The sequence below is a fragment of the Cetorhinus maximus genome, chromosome 34, assembly GCF_964194155.1.
Source record: "Cetorhinus maximus chromosome 34, sCetMax3.hap1.1, whole genome shotgun sequence".
Taxonomy (NCBI): Eukaryota; Metazoa; Chordata; class Chondrichthyes; order Lamniformes; family Cetorhinidae; genus Cetorhinus; species Cetorhinus maximus.
This window is the reverse complement of record NC_135912.1, coordinates 8,977,552-8,991,756: the sequence shown is the minus strand read 5'-3', so window position 1 is coordinate 8,991,756 and position 14,205 is coordinate 8,977,552.

Here is a 14,205-nt window from a genome sequence, read left to right as displayed (position 1 = left end):
CATTCACGCTGTCTTCACAATCAGCAGATCATGCAGATCAGCCAGATTTTCTGTGCACGCCACCTGTCACACCCGCCACCAGCGGGAAAATTCCACCCATCCTTACTCCTGTATTCAAATCCCCTCACATGAAGGCCAACAAAGCATTTGGCTTCCTCATTGCTTGCTACACCGGCATGGTCGGTTTTAGCGACTCATGAACAAGGGGATCTAGGTCCCTTTGGACACCAGCACTTCCAAACCTCTCACCATTTAAGAAATACTCTGCCTTTCTGTTTTTTTGTCAAAGTGAATAACTTCACACTTATTCATATTAGATTCCATCGTCCATGTTCTAGCCCATTCACTTTGCCTATCCAAGTCCTCTTGAAGGCTCCTTGCATCATCCACACAAATTACATTCTCACCCAGTTTGGTGTCATCAGCAAATTTGAAAATATTACAATTCATCCCCACATCCAAATCATTTACATACATTGTGAACAGCTGTGGACCGATCACAAATCCTTCTGGTTATCCACTAGTAACAGCCGGCCATCCTGAGAATGATCCATTTATTCCTACTCTCTGCTTTCTGTCTGATAACCAATTCTCAATCCATACAATATGTTTTCCCCAATCCCATGTGCTCTAATTTTATTTACTAACCTCTTGTGAGAGACCTTATCAAAAACCTTCTGAAAAGATCCCTCATTATGGGTCTGGATATGTTGGCATGTCCTTTGCTGGTTTTGCTGAAAACTAAACCCGAGTGAGTTCATTCTCCAGTCAATTCCTGAGCAATCAGTAATGCAATTGGTTTATCCAATTTTTCATCTGGTTTTGGCTGGGGGAAGGGTATCGAATATCGGTTCTGGGTTTCTGCTACCCCAAAATTCAGCAGGTGCAGCTACTTTCCAGCATCCCTTTTTATCACAGTTAAAATATCCTTACTCACCAGGGTGATTTCTATAGTCCTCACATTGTCGTGCTCAGGAAAACAATACCATCACTTCATAATTTGCTATAAGTGAGTTAGGCTTGTCAGAGAATCTCCATCATTCAAGCTCCACAATGATCAGTGCCATGGTGAATTACAAACACTTAATCAGTCGGCTCAAATATCTCAACCTGATAATTGAACAGAAATATTAATCCTTTTGTTTTAAGTTGTTGACAAATCACAAATACTCTTTCTCAAGGACACTGAATTAATTAGCCACTGCCAGAATAAGTGGTCAGACCATGTTTTATTGATTGCTAATGTAAAACCAAAAGCAAAGTGCTGTAGCTCTGAAATAAAAGCAGGCAATGCTTGAAACAGTCAGCAGATCAGGCAACATTTGTGGAAAGTACTCCTCAGGGACTGGAAGGTGTGGTGAATACTAGGAATATAATTGCTATTTAAAGTAATAAGATTCATATGTTTTGCTTTTGCTTAACTCTTATACCAGCTGTTGCCCCTCTAAAAGAGAGGACATTTATTGCCTATATTAATTTTGATATTGAAGGAACTCAGTGTCTCATTCATAACTTTATCAAGAAAAGACATCCATGAAAATTCTTATTGGGATTATAGGAATGATGAATGAATGAAGGTGGAGCATTTACCCTTGGTCTCCTTGCCGTTATCTGACTGGAAGATCTGCGACTATCCTTAAGTTTTGCAGTGAAAGGTGTTGACTTCATCTGTTTGTTCAGTGACTGTAAATAAGCACAACCACCATGGGAACCAGTTTTCTGGCCTGATGGATTCTCTCTCCTATAAATAAGGAGAAATATTTCCAATGTGTCAATTGGAGAATTGCTCCCAGCATCAGGACAACCGAATCATCAATTCTTACAGACAGGGTGAAAATGTCCCTACCTTTCCTGGTCAAGCTCAGGATTCTATGGGCGCTGGAAGATGCACAAAAAATTTACTATCCAGTATTGGCTGCAGTCAGTGTCCCTGGTAGGTTACTTCAGGAACTGGAGTTTTGCAGAGTGTGGGATTTAATTGGTGCCTCCTGCTCTTTACTTTTTCGTGTCCCCAACATAACAACAGGGACTGCAAGTGAAGATAATGTCATTTATTGTAGATTGATTTTGCAAGGGGTTGTGAAATAGGATATAAATGTGAGTTCTGTCTTTCTTTCTGTTTCTCTTCCTTCTTTCTCTCTTTTAAATTTGTATGCTATTGCTAATGGCCCATGTTTCATTGTTGTGAACTTCCTTTCATTGTAACAAGCTTAATAATTATTAATTCCTTAATGATAATTGTTAGCTATATTGAAGACAACCTTATTACGATTCCAATGATCTTTCAGGCTACAAACTTCATGGAATAAATATTAGCCGTACTTCCAAATCATTGTCAAATAACGACTGTAGTTCTTGAAAATACTCAGTGTCAGGTGAGAATATTTTAAAATCTTATATCATTTTTAATTTTTGCATAATGCAGTTAATTACTTCATTGCACAAGCCTGCCCTAGCAGATAAGTGAAGAAAATAACGATGATGCAACCTGGTTCAACTGTATATATTCCTACCAAATCCGGTTTCACATTGCTGTCACTATTTTTGTATAGTTATTTTCAAATGTTAAGAGTGAGTCACTGTTTATTATTATTCAGTGCCCGCATTGAAAGCTTTAATTTTCATTCATGAATTCCCACTTAACTGTGAATATCAAACTTCCGAGCACGGAATTGAGGGAGTATGCTGCTCATCCAGTGATTGACAGGTGGGAAACCAGGAGCAGTAGATCAGATCGGATCTCACTTAAAATAACCAGGGGAAATAGGGATACAGTTTATAATGTTTTGGCGCTGTGCAGAAAAGTGGAAAAACAATAATTACAGAAATTGGATGGTAAGGTTTACATTGAGACTATTTCCAGAAGTGTTTAATATCTTGAGCAAGTGGTCATAGTCAAAGTATGAGCAGCACAAATGGGTGCTGTCAGTTCACCATCTGATTCAGAGGGTCCCATCTATTCCTCCATTCTTTCTACCGCCAGGACTCTTTCACCTCACTATCTCGGGATGTTAAGGTCAATGTTATTCACTGACAACTGACTTAGATGCAATGCAAATGAAACCTGGAAACGCTTTCTTCTCCTACTGATTTAGATGTAAATAAATGACGCGGCTAATGGAGAGCTGGCCATTATTTGCATTGAACTGAAATACAGAAAAATTGAACCTAAGTTACAGCACAACAGAACACCACTTCGACCCAATCTGTTGAACTACATTCAGTTCCTGGTGGTGCACCTCAGGGAAGGATGCAGCACAGATTTTCAAGAATGATACATGAGCTAAATTGTGTGGCAATAATATATAAGACACATAGATAAGGTTAAGAATTTTCAAGATGAAGGGATAATTTAATTGAGGCGTTGGTGTTTCAGATGATTAAATGGTTGATTTTGTAGATTAAAATATAATTTTAAAGTGGTGGAAGGGTCCATAGCAAAGGAGCATAGCCTATGAATTAGAGCCAAGTTTTTCTGGTGTGATGCCCACAGTGCTTCCTCACACAAGGGCTAGAGGAATTTTTGATGCATCTCTGGGCAAAAGCTGTAGAGATGGGTGAACTGAAAATGGCAACAATGCAGTTGTTACGTTCTTCATGAGCAAGACTATTAAGGACTACAAAACAAAAACAGATAAATTGATTGTGGCTTTAGATCTCTCATGACCTAACTGAATATTATGAGATCCTAAGAGGGTAAGTGACCTATCATTGTTTGTAGATAAACATGACTCACAATTTCTGACTTGGTTTTTTTTGTTAAACTAAAATCAGTTTCCGTTTTTGGCCATGAGATATTCCAAACCATTGGATCAATTGTATGCCATTTACAACTGATTGCTTTGAATACCAACCCTTTTGACAGGAAACCCTGTCACAGACAGAATCATTGGATTCATCACTGCATGTAAAGTCAAGCAGCAGATTTCTTGATGAATTTTAGTTTATTATGAAGAATGTTAATGTGCATATTTCACAGTCAACTCCATAATTTAACTAGAAATGCACCAAAATGCTACTAATAACTGTTGTCCGCTGGATAATTTTATTATTTTCCTCTTGCACGCAGTCAACTTGCTGACGATTGCAACCTTGTCTCGGGGGAAGTGCGGCCTCTCCAAATGTGTGACTCTCTACCTGGTGGCCATGGCAGTTGCGGATCTACTGATTGTTATCATTGATCTGATCCTAAGACATATTCCCATTGCTTATCGAGAGCAATTTACTTTTATGCTGTACATTAGAGTTTGTAATATACATGCTGTTGTGCTTTATGCTGTCACGGACTGTTCTGTCTGGTTCACTGTCACTTTTACCTTTGATAGGTTTTTAGCCATTAGTTGTCAGAAGCTAAAAACTAAATATTGCACTGAGAAAACTGCAGCTCTGGTTATTGGAATGGTGACTGCACTGAGCTGTTTGAAGAACATATTCTGGTATTTTCTATATACAGCTAAATATTGGCTTTCAAACACTCCCTGGTTTTGCTTTGTGTTGCATGATGCATCGCAGTCACTGGCCTGGGCAGTCATTGAATTTATGCATTACATTTTGACGCCATTCATTCCATTTGTTTTGATTCTATTGTTAAATGCACTGACGGTCAGAAACATTTTAGTTGCCAGCAGGACCCGCATGAGACTTCAGAGTCGGAGCAGTGGAGACATTCCCAGTGACCCAGAAATGGGGAAGCGAAGGAAATCCATGATGTTACTGTTTCTAATATCAGGGAATTTCGTACTGCTATGGGCGGTGTTTATGTCATGTTCTATATTGAGACGGTTGGATTACTTGGGGTATTCAGCTCCTCTTCCTACATTTGTACCTGAAATTGGCTTCATGCTCCAGCTCCTGAGTTGCTGCACGAATACTTTTATTTATGCAGTTACGCAGAGTCAATTCAGAAAAGAGCTCAAGAATGGCGTGAAATATCTGCTCGCAATGATGGCCAAACTAATCTGACGACAAGACCTCTCAAATTCATTTGCACGGTTATGTTGAAAAGTACAGAGGAGATCAAACAAAAATGAATATGAAGGCAAAGCATTAGAATATCTGCTAACATTTGAGAAAACATATTTTTTGGTGTTTTTGTTTTTTTTAAAAATATAAACGATCACAAATGTAGTTAATGGAAGAATGAATCCAATTGGATGCCAACATAGAAATATTCTTGTGGAGGCAGAGGGCTTTGTATAGAGAATGTGGTTTTAATGAAGGAGTCATTGGCGATATTGGATGGGACAAATATAGGTAAGATGTTTGCATTTGAAAGCATGAAATGCCTCAATTTATTTAAAAAAATGCAGTTAAGTTTATTTATTCATTCCTGGACGTGAGTGTCACTAGCAAGACCAGCATTTCTTGCCCATCACTAAATGACCTTGTTCAGGTGGTGGTGAGCCACCTTCTGGAATCACTGAAGTCCATCTGGTATGGATGCACATACAGTGTTGTTTGGAAGGGAACTCCAGGTGTTTGACCAGGCCACTGTGAAGGAATGGTGATATAGTTGCAAGTCGAGATAACATGTGGCTTGGAGGGTAATTTGAAGGTTACGGATTTCCCACATGTCTGCTGCCCTTGACCCTCTAGGTAGTAGAGGTGGCAATTTGGAATGCTTCATCGAAGGAGCCTTGGTGACTTGCTGCAGTGCATCTTGTAGATGGTACACACTGCTGAAACTGTGTGCCGTTGGTGAAGGGAGTGCATGTGTAAGGTGGTGGATGGGCTGCCAAGCCAGGGGGCTGCTTTAATTAGATGCTGTCGAGCTTCTTGACTCCTGTTGGAGCTGCACTCTTGCAAGCAAATTAAGAGAACTCCACCACACTCCTGGCTTGTGCTTTGTCGATGGTGGATAAGCTTCGGGGTTTCAGAAGAGATCCTCACCACTGAATATGCAGCCTCAGGTCCGTTATTGTAGCCATAGTATTTATATATCTGAATCAGTAACATTTCTGCTTAATGGTAACCTGCAGGATGCTGATGGTGGGGAATTCATCTATTGCAATGCTGGGTAATGTCAAGGAGAGGAAAGTTAGATTTACTCTTGTTGGAGTGGGTGATTGCCTGGCACTTATGAGGCATGAGTATCACTTGAAACTTATCAGTTCAAGTCTGACTATTATCTAGGCCTTGCTGCATGCAGACACATACTACTTCAGTATCTGACGAATCGCATGAATGGTACTGATCATTGTGCAATCATCTGCAAACATCTCCCCTTTTGGCATTAAGATGTTGGGAAGGCCATTGATGAAGCAGCTGAAGGTAGTTGGGCCTAAAAAACTAACCTGAGGAACTCCTGTGGCGATGATTTGGGGCCGAGTTGGTTGGTCTCTGACAACCACAACCTTCTTCCTTTGAGCTAGATAATGACGATTACCAGTGGAGTGTTTTCCTCCTGAATCCCATTTTTTTGCAAGGGTGCCTTAATTCCACACTATTTCAAATGGGACGTTGATGTCAACGCATTTTCACCTCACCTCCAGATTTTAGCTCTTTTGTTCATGTTTGGACCAAGGCTGTAATGAGTTTTATAACTGAGCAGCCCTGCCAGAATACAAGCTGCACATCAGTCATGAGGTTGCTGCAGAGCAAGTGAGGCTTGAAAACATTGTCAACGACACATTCCAACACTTCGCTGATGATTCTGAGCATACTGACGCAGGAGTAATTGGCCTGAGTGATTTTATTCTGCCTTATCTGGACAGCACATGGCTGGGCAATTTTCCACATTGTTGAGCAGTTTCCAGTGTTGTAGCTGTACTGGACCAGGTTCGCAAGGAGTGAGGATGGTTCTGAAGCTCACATCTTCAGTACTATAGCCAGGATGCCATCTAGGCCCACAGCCTTTACTTTATCAAGCACCTTCTAACATTCCTAGATATCATGTGACATGAATTAAATTTGGTTCAGAGTGGCTTCTGTGATGCTGGGATGAATTATCTACTTGGCAATTCTGGTTGAATCTGGGAAGGAATGCTTCAGCCGTGTTTTTCACACCATGGTGCTGGGCTCTGCCATCATTGAGTCTGAGAATATTTGTGGAACCTCCTGCGCTGGTTAATTGTGTCATTGCCCACCACCAATCGCAATTGGATGCCGCAGAACCTTGATCTGATTCTTGATAGCTCTGTTTGTCACATTTTGTTTCTGCTGTTTAGAATGCATGTAGCCCAGTGTTGTATCTTGACCAGGTTAGCAGCTCAGTTAGGTCTAGCTGGTGCAGCTCCTGGCATGCTTTTCTGTCTTCCTCATTAAAATATGGTTAATTTGCTGGCTTGATGGCAATGGTACAATGAGGGCTATGCCAAGACATGAGCTTGCAAATTGTGCTTCAATACAATTCTGTTGCAGCGTATTGGCCCACAGCACTTCATAGATGCCCAGAATTGAGCTGGAGAGCTGTGCTGAATCTATCTTCTTTAGCATGTGTCAGTGCCGCACAATACAATGGACAGCATCTGCAGTGTGAAGGCAGGATTTTGTCTCCACAACAGCTTTATGTTTGTCACTCCTACCCTTCCCGGCATGCACAGAGGAATCGACAACAGGTAAATTGATGGGGATGACGTAAAGTATTTCTCTTTCCCTTCTTGTTAGTTCTCTTAGCAGCTGCCGCAGGCCCAGTCTTGCAGATCTGTTCTTCAGGACTCAGCTAGCTCGACATCAGTGTGGCTACAGAGCCACTTTTTGTGATGGACATGAATGTCCCCACCCAGAATAGCTGCCTATTTCAGCCTATTGCTTGACTAGTCTGTGGGTAAGTTCTCCTGAATTTTGGCACACAAGTTATGAAGCGTTTCCTGAAGAATACTTTAAAGTGTAGGTTGGAAAGTGTGTGCCTTTGTCGTTTTCAATGCCGAAGTCGATTCCAAGTAATTCTTCCTGTTTGATTCTTTTATCGACTTTTCTGCAGCAATTCTGGACAGCAGTAAAGAGTCGAACACATTGCTATGTGTCTGGTGTCGCATATACCCAGACGGGTCACGACGATAGAATTCCTTCCGCAAAGAGCATTATTGGACCAGATGGGTTTTTACCACAATTCACTAGTTGCACGGTGACCATGTCAGAGACTATCTTTGCATGGAGTGCATCATCGATTGCTACTGGAAGTAATGTTGTAATTGGGGAGCCTTTGGTCTCAGTTTTCTATACGCTTCTCTATGGAATGTTGGAAGAGGCGTAGGATGTTTCAAATTTGATACACGTGTTCCAAAATTTGGAGATAGGTAAACCCATCAATTGCAGGCCAGTCAGCCTTTTAGAGACCGATTTCGAGTTCACGATTAATTCGCTTTGAACAAGTCTGGGCAAATACATGAAAGTTGCTTCGGATTTGTTGAAAGTGATTCATGTTTCACGAACTCACCGGGATTCTTTGAGGAAATAACGAAGAGGGTTGATCAACACGGCACATTTGATACCATGCCCATGGATTTCAGGACAGCATTTGACAATTACCAATTCCAAACTTGATTGCAACATTCAAAACCATGTGATTAAAGCGAGCGTTATCATGTAGGTACAAAATCTGCTCAGGTATAGAACACAGAAAGTAGTTGTAAATAATTGTTTTTAGAACTTTGGGAAGTTCCATAGATGTCCTTATAAGGACCACTGCTCTTTTTGAATTACACTGTAAGTCTGTTATTAGAGGTTGTTTTCAGGTGATACGAAACTCAGGGATGAATTAAGGATGGTAGAAAGAAACTTTCAGGAGAACATATACAGCCTAGTGACATGCGCCGATATGTTCAGATTAAACATAATAACAGAGAATGGTGAAATAATTGACTTTAACATTTTGAGAGGAAGGCAATATAAAATAATCGTACAACTTTAAATTTGAACAGGAGCAGAGACATGGTATATATATATATATTATAAAGATGTGAAGGTGGCTGAACAAGTTTAGAAGGCTGTGCTAAAAAGCATATAGAATCCTGTCTTTAGTATTGCTGAAAAAATAAATATGCTATCAAAGATTTTCGTCTTGTGCTCATCAGTATAGCTCGCAAGAAATTATCACTTACGCATGCTCGAAGCCACATACGTTCACACACAAATCTCTGCTCTTTGCAGAGAGAAGGAACATGTCCACACTTTGCTCTTTTTTTCAAGAAAACAAAGAAGAGGGAACTGTCATTCCCCGGTTCATTCTGCAGGACAATACCTTGACCAGCGTCGACCTGCCTGGTTTGAATTTGAACAAGGCTAGGCAGTTAACTGTTCCATGCTGCATTCCCCTTGAAAACGCCTCTATCAATCAGAGTTCACTCGCCAACCATTCAGCACTCTCTTCACATGCAGAATAAATTGTTATTCCCCCCTTACAGTTTGGTAATTTCTTGCGAGGTATCCTGATGAGTGCAAGGCGAAAAGCTTTGATACAATGTCTCTTTTTCAGCAATACTGAAGTTCTCTGCCACCAAACGACTGATCATATCTTTGTTAATAAAGGCATGAAATAAAAATGCAAGGAAGCTATGCTAATCCTCCATAAAACACTGGTTAGATCAAAGCTGCAGAACTCTGTTCAATTCTGGATGATCTTCAGGAAAGGAATAAAATCCTTAGAAAGGGAACAGAAGAGATTTACTGGTACGGTGCCAGGAAAAAATAACGTTCGTTAGATGGAGAGCCTAAGAGTGGAAGCGGGTAAATGGAAATTTGATGGAGGTGCTTGACAGAGTAAATAATGAAAGAAAAGTTTCCAGTGGCGACGGGTAATTAGACGATACAGGTTCCAGGTAATGGCAGAGGAATTAAGGTGATGTGAGGACAATATCTTTGGTTTACACAGTGAGTTCTTTTGTGTGGAATGTGCTGCCTGAAAGGGCAGTGGAAGCAGATCCAATTTAAACTAACAAAAAGGAAATGGATAAATACTTAGAAGGAGTTTTGCTGAAAAGAGAGACATGTTGTTGAGGCTTTTCATCTTGCACTCACCAAAACAAATGCAAGAATGCCAAATTTCAAACGATCACAACAATTTATACTACGGGAGAAAATGGTGCTGATTTGTTGGCAAGTCGACTCTGATTGGTGGAGACCTTGCCATGGAGAAAGCATGACAGAAGATGGAAAACAGGGAATACTGTGAGTATATTAATCTCCATGGACACAGACACAGATAGAGACAGAGAGGAGTAAATGTTTTTGCATCAAATCACCCATCAAGCGTTAGTCTGTTTGTTCCATGTTGTTTATAATTCCAGGCAGATGTTTACTGATCATGCTAACCATATGATGAACTCAGTGTTCTGTATATTAAACTTGTTCTTACTAAATAAAGCAGATTGTCGAAGGGACACATTTGCACTTTATTCAGTGACAAATAAATCTGATGTTAGAAAGATTGGAAGAGGCCACAAAGAAACCTGAGCCAGATCAGAGGGAACTCTTATGGCTGCACCCCCCAGTCCTGGTACAGTTCACTGTTCGGTACCATGTCATGGTAAAACACGCGGCACATTCCCACACAATGTGCAGCATGTCACCAGAAACCAAACCCCCTCCCCCACAACCAACTCAAACCCTACTCCCCTCAAGCTGTAATCACTCAGTACAAGTCTGGAAAACTGTCATATTGGTGGAAAATACAATCCCAGGAGCAGGGACAGCATTTTCCATGGCATCTAGATAATTGGCCTCCTAGCGTCCGGTACAGCACACTCCGTGATCCTTCAACAACACACATTCAGGTCCTGGCACAGTCCACTTAGTCATGTTACCACAGTCAGTGTACAGTAAGCTGTCTGGTCCCAGTACAGCACTACAGCCTGTCCAGGCACAACATTCTCCTGGACCCCTGTACAGTACAGTACCACGTTTAAGCATAGCAAACATTCAAGTACCACAAATTCAAATTCATGGTTCCTTGAAGAGCAAAGCACCTGACGCCGGTGTAAAAAAACAACAGTGCCTCTCATCGATGCAATACTCTCCATTGCAGATGCAACACATTTCGGGACCCGATACACCACATTGCCTGACCCTGGTATGGTATTGTCTCGGGTCCAAGTGCAATAAACTCCCCAAACACATTCTCACAGAATCACAGATGTGTTCCGGTGCCGAAGGGGGCCATTCTCCCCATCGTATCTGCACTGGCTCTCTGAGCGAGCATTATGACTGAGTGTCATTCTCCTGCTCCTTCCCCATAGCCTTGCGCATTGTTTCCATTTAAATAAAACATCTCATGTCCTCTTGAATGTCTCGATTGAACCTGCCTCCACCACACTTCCAGGCAGTGCATTCCAAACCCGAACCACTCTCTGTGTGGAAAAGCTTTTACTCGCATGTCATTTGCTCCTTTTGCAATTCACTTTAAATCTGTGCCCTCTGGTTCTCGATCCTTTTACGAGAGGGAACAGTTACTCCCTATCTACTATTCCCAGCACCCCTGGCAGTCCAAGTGTAGCATGCATCATTCAGTTCGAGTTTGCTCAATGATCAGATTGCGTATCCGACATCCAGTGCCGGCTGAGCAGAAATGTTTTCATGCTAGAGATGGGAAGACTGAAGCCATTGTTTTTCGTTCACTGCAAACTCCATACCCGAGCTACTTGCACAACCCATCTCCCTGGCAATGGTCTGACACTAAACTAGCTCTGTTCACAATCTTCATGTCATATTTTACCCCGGGATGAGCTTCCGACCCTGTATTCATGCCATCACTAAAACCAGCCTTTTCCACCACTGGGACATTGCCGCACTTCGCCTCTGCCTCAGCTTATCCGCTGCTAAACCCCTCATTCATGTCTTCTTTAGCTCCAGGCTTGACTATTCCACCGTACATCCCATATTCTACCCTTTGTAAACTTGAGGTCATCCAAAACTTTGCTGCGCCAATCTTAACCCAGACCAAACCCTGTTAATCTATCATTGGTGTGCACACTGCTGTATAAATATATTTATTGTTATCAACATTCTCCTCCTTGTTTTCAAATTACAACAGGCCCTCATCACTCCCTATCTCTGTAGTATCTTCCAGCCCCACTGACCTAGGATGTTGTCACATATAATTATGAATTAATGAACAACCCCGACTTTGATCACTCCATCATTGAAGACCATGTGTTCAGCTGCCTGGGCCATGAACTGTGGTATTGCCTCCCTAAACCTGTCCATCTCTCTGCTTCTCTTTACTCCTTTAAGACATCCTTCAAAAACTACCACTCGGACCAAAGTTTTGGTCATCTGATCCAAACTCCTTATGTGTCTTTGTATCATGTTTCATTTTAAAATTCTCCTGTGATGTAATTTTGTGCACTTTATCACATTAAAGGTGTCATACACATTAAGATAAGCTCTGTGCCTGAGTAATTAGGAGGCAAAGATCTGGAATGGTGCGATCTGAGTGAGAAGGCAGAGAAGTCTGTAACACTGCTTTCTGAATAAGATATGGAAGGTAAAGGAATTACTGGGCTGCAGCTCTTTCTACTATCTGTCTATCAGTTGAACCAATTTGTTCAAAACTTTCCAATTTCACCCGGAGGTAGCACCCTGATGCCTGAGGCCTAATTGCCTTGAAATTGGAGGAGGGAGAGAGGAGGAGGAGACAAGAAGGCCAAGGGGAGGATGGCAGCAGCAACGAATGGATTGTTTGCAAAAACATCCATAAGTTGCTGTTGATGACCATGGTTACAATGATGATGATGTTGTAGTTGTTGCTGCACACAGTCGCCTCACTACAGAACAGTTCTGAGTCCTGTTGCAGCCGGGATCTGTGACCAAACTCCATACACCCACTTCTTCCGATCTACCTAACATTGGATAACCGACATCTCTCAACCTCAGATTTAAGATTTATTTTTGATCTGACATCAATTGTCTTTTTTCCTCAAAACAGTGTTTCAAACTTCTGCCAACTTTCACGTGATGTAAATGATTCCTCAGTATGGCCTTAGATCATCCAACGAGAATAAGATCCCCTCCATTTGATCGATTTTCGTGCTTTCACAAGTGGACAACGTCAATAAAGTCACCCCTTAATCTTCTAACTTTGAGAGAATGCAATCCTTCCTTGCAATGTGTCCTTTGGAGCCCAGATATTAAACTCGACAATCTGTACTGCAATCCGTCCAGGGTCACTATACCCTTCCAAATTTGTGGTGCCAAGTAAAAGCCCCAGTGCTCCGGGTGTGATTTAACCAGGGCTTTTTATGTCTGAAGAATGACTACCACCCCCTTGTCTTCTGATCCTCTAGATAGAAAGGCCAGATCCCATCGGCCTCTTGATTAATATCTGCACCCGTTATGAAACATTAATGATCTGTGTACCTGAACCCCAGAGCCTCTTAGTATCCCCTTGATTTCTAGCTTTACTGTATTTAGAAAGTGCCCAGTTCTATCCTTTGTCTGTGTCCAAAGAGCATGACATTACATGGCCCTATATTGAAATCTATTTGCCACAGTTTTGCCTGTTCACTCATTCTATTCATATATCTTTGAAATGTTACACTTCCATCTACACGTCTTACAATGAGGCCTATTTTAAATACATTTAGAATTTGAATATATGGTTATCTATCCCATGAATTAAGTCATTAATAAATGTACCGTATAGTTGAAGTCCCAGACAGGTTCTTGTGGGCATCAGCAGTCAAACGTAAGTCAGTGTAAATACCTGCCCATTATCACTGCTCTTCATCTCCTGCCACTCAGTTAATTTCCTAGCCAGTCAATAATTTGTTTTCAATTTCATGAGTTTCAACTTGATCAGTTGCCTTCTGGAAGTCTATATGATTATCATCGGTCGACTTCTCACCTCTACTTCAGTCAACTTTTCAATACGTTCCACCCATCAATCAGACGCAAACTATACCAATTCCCAAACCTCTGGGTACCTGGGTTCGAATCCCGCCACAGCAGATGGTGGAATTTGAATTCAATAAAAATCTGGAATTAAAAAAGTCTAGTGATGACCATGAAACCATTGTCGATTGTTGTAAAAACTCATCTGGTTCACTCATGTCTCCGAGGGAAGGAAATCTCCCATCCTTACCTTGTCTGGCCTACATGTGACTCCAGAGCCACAGCATGTGGTTTACTCTTCAATGCTCTCTGAGCAAGGGCAATTAGGGATGGGCAATAAATGCTGGCCTAGCCAGCGACGCCCACATCCCATGAACGAATAAAAAAAATTGTGTGCTTGGTGTCTCAATAGCTAAAAATGTTCAGTCTTTAACTTAC